Below are 2,500 nucleotides of genomic sequence, written 5' to 3' on the forward strand. Positions count from 1 at the left end.
TTTCTTGTAGTTTTTCTACTTTTTTGTTAATTTTTGTGTAATTTCTTCTGAAGTTGCTCACTGTCTTCTTTCCTTTTTTTGAAAGAAATTGAACCGATTTGGCCTGTTTTCAAAGTGTTAAAGTCCGAGTCAGCAAAATCAGTGTTTTCTTTCTAAAGACGGTAAAAATGTTAGAAAATATTTGCTGAAAACACGTGAAATCACTGCTGGGGGGTGGGGTTCGTGCTGATGTTAGCTGCTAACGAGAGAAGACGTTTTAAAGTCGGTATGTCGGCTGCAGTTCGACTTTATCTCAGCATGTTGCTCGTTCTGCACAGAAAAGTCAATGAAAGGATATTTTTAAAGTTTGCATTATTGAATAAGATATAAGATGTCATGATTTGCAGATGATACACAGTTTTATCTCTGAATCCAACCAGAAGAAATCAATCAGTGAACTAACTTACGAGCGCGTTTTAGGACGTAAAAACCTGATGCAGTTTTCTGAGACACTTTTGTCCTCCGGCTGAATTGTCGCATTTTGTTTTGTCTTCTTTTCTTTTTCTCTCTGTTATCTGTGACCTGCCGAGGGACTACGGACGTAAACCAGCAGTCCCGTTAACGCCAACGTATTGACATTTGTGTTTTATACTGATGTACATTAAAACGCTCCATTTTTAATACAAATAAATAAATAATGTTAAAAAGCTGAAGTCATTGTGTTTGGCCCCAAACATGAAAACTTTTTTTTAAACTAGTCTCCGCTCTGATCTTTGACAATGGCAGACACAGACGCCAAAAGGCCTCGTTTCACCGCTGGACATATAATATACACAGTTTCTGATAATTAGAATAATTATGGTTTTCTTGGTGTTTTTCCGTAATCATCTGAAACCTTTCTATGGATTCTCTATTTTTATTTTAGCAAAAATTTCTTTTTTGTTTTTTTTCTAGTTTTTTTGCACTTTGCAGGTCATTTCATGCCGACTCGCTTATGACCTGAAATTAACCAAATAAAAAAAGTAAAAGAACAAAATCAGGAAATGAGAAAAAGAGTTTAGCTAAACACAAAAATAAAAAATATAAATAATAATTTCTGACAAACTTCAACATGTCACAGACAAACTGTCTGACCAATACAAGTCAAAGAAATCAGCTAAACACCCCCGCACACTGTTCTTGGTTCAGCCCGTGACGACATCGATGATGTCACCAGGTGTCAAAGGTGCACGAAAGCAGGAAGTGTTTGGGTGCCGCCCCCTCAGAGAGCGTGCGGAGCGGTGAGTAAAACGCGAAGAAAACGGATATTTGACCGATCAGTAATCAATGATCGGTCAATAAACAGCCGAACTGAAACTCCGTTTGTTTGATTTCGGAGGAAAAGAAAGTTCAACACAAAAAAAGCTGCAGAAAACTCGAGAGGAGCAGAAATGAAGCTGAAGCCGATTTTAACATCAGCCGCTGCCGTCAGCGCTCAAACCTCCGAAACCAAAATGTGAGAAATAAAAACTGAATTCAGTCATCTGGGATTACTTTATCACCAATATTCAGCTGAATCCAGAGTCCGAATATTTCACACTGAAGCTGATCAGCGCTGTTTATTTGGTCTGAATTTGATTTCTGCAACATTTTATCGTAACTTCTTATTTTTTTAAACTGACAAACCAAAAATCTGAAAAACATCAGGTAAAAGGTGCAGCACAGGTAAAGAAAAAAACCCAACAAAAAATAGAGGAGAAATAAACAGGCAAATAAATAAATAAATACAAATCAAGAAACTAAACATAAACTATACAAGAAAAATAAACTGAAGTACAAACTCACACCAGGTAAAAAGTACATAAATAAATAAATAAATAAAATGATACAGACAAATAATGAGAAAATAAATAGGTAAATAAATAAATAAAAAGCAAGAAAGCAAACATAATAAAATATACAACAAGAAAAATCGACAGATGAACAAACACAGAGGATTCAGTCGGAGGATTCGGGGAAAAAAGTGGCCTCATTTTCCAAAAGTTTGACACCTTTATTGTTGCTCAGTAAAAGAGTGAGATGCAAACTTAGCAGCTGATTTAAAAAAATCAAAAATGGCCAAAATATTTCTTCAAAGTTTGTCAAAAAATTTAAAGAAAGAAAAAAGCCAAAAAATTTGAAGAAAAAAAGAATTGCCACACAATTTTCTTTAGAAATCACAAAACTTTTAAAGAAGAAAAAAGAAGTTGAAACGAAGAAGGCAATTTCTTAAGAAAACTTTTATTTTCATTATTTCTTTTTTAATTTTGGTGGATGTTGAAAAAAACATTTTGGCATTTTATTTCTTAAAAAAACTTTTGTTGAGAAATCATCTGGACAGTTATTACTATTATTATTATTATTATTATTATTATTATTATTATTATTATTATTATTTTAATTTTTTGGTGATTTTAAAAGACATTTTCTTGTTAATTTCATGGGCATTTTTAAAAAATACATGACTTTTCCAGGTTTGCAATGACCGTATGAACCCTGCATG

At 33.3% G+C, this 2,500-nt stretch overlaps 1 protein-coding gene across 2 annotated transcripts in view; it reads left to right on the forward strand.

The window, feature by feature from the left end:
• gfra2b (GDNF family receptor alpha 2b) overlaps positions 1-2,500 on the forward strand; it is a 131,106-nt gene that overhangs the window by 2,237 nt on the left and 126,369 nt on the right. Inside the window, exon 1 of one of the 2 annotated variants that reach the window (XM_088071011.1) lies at positions 1,301-1,474. The exons of the other annotated variant lie outside the window; for it this stretch is intronic. The gene's annotated coding sequence lies outside the window, so the exon portion shown is untranslated. Of the gene's footprint in view, positions 1-1,300; positions 1,475-2,500 lie in introns of those variants that run through there. 2 annotated transcript variants of the gene reach the window in all.

This window comes from Plectropomus leopardus, chromosome 20 (genome assembly GCF_026936395.1).
Source record: "Plectropomus leopardus strain MGB_pleo_1.0 chromosome 20, ASM2693639v1, whole genome shotgun sequence".
Lineage (NCBI taxonomy): Eukaryota > Metazoa > Chordata > Actinopteri > Perciformes > Serranidae > Plectropomus > Plectropomus leopardus.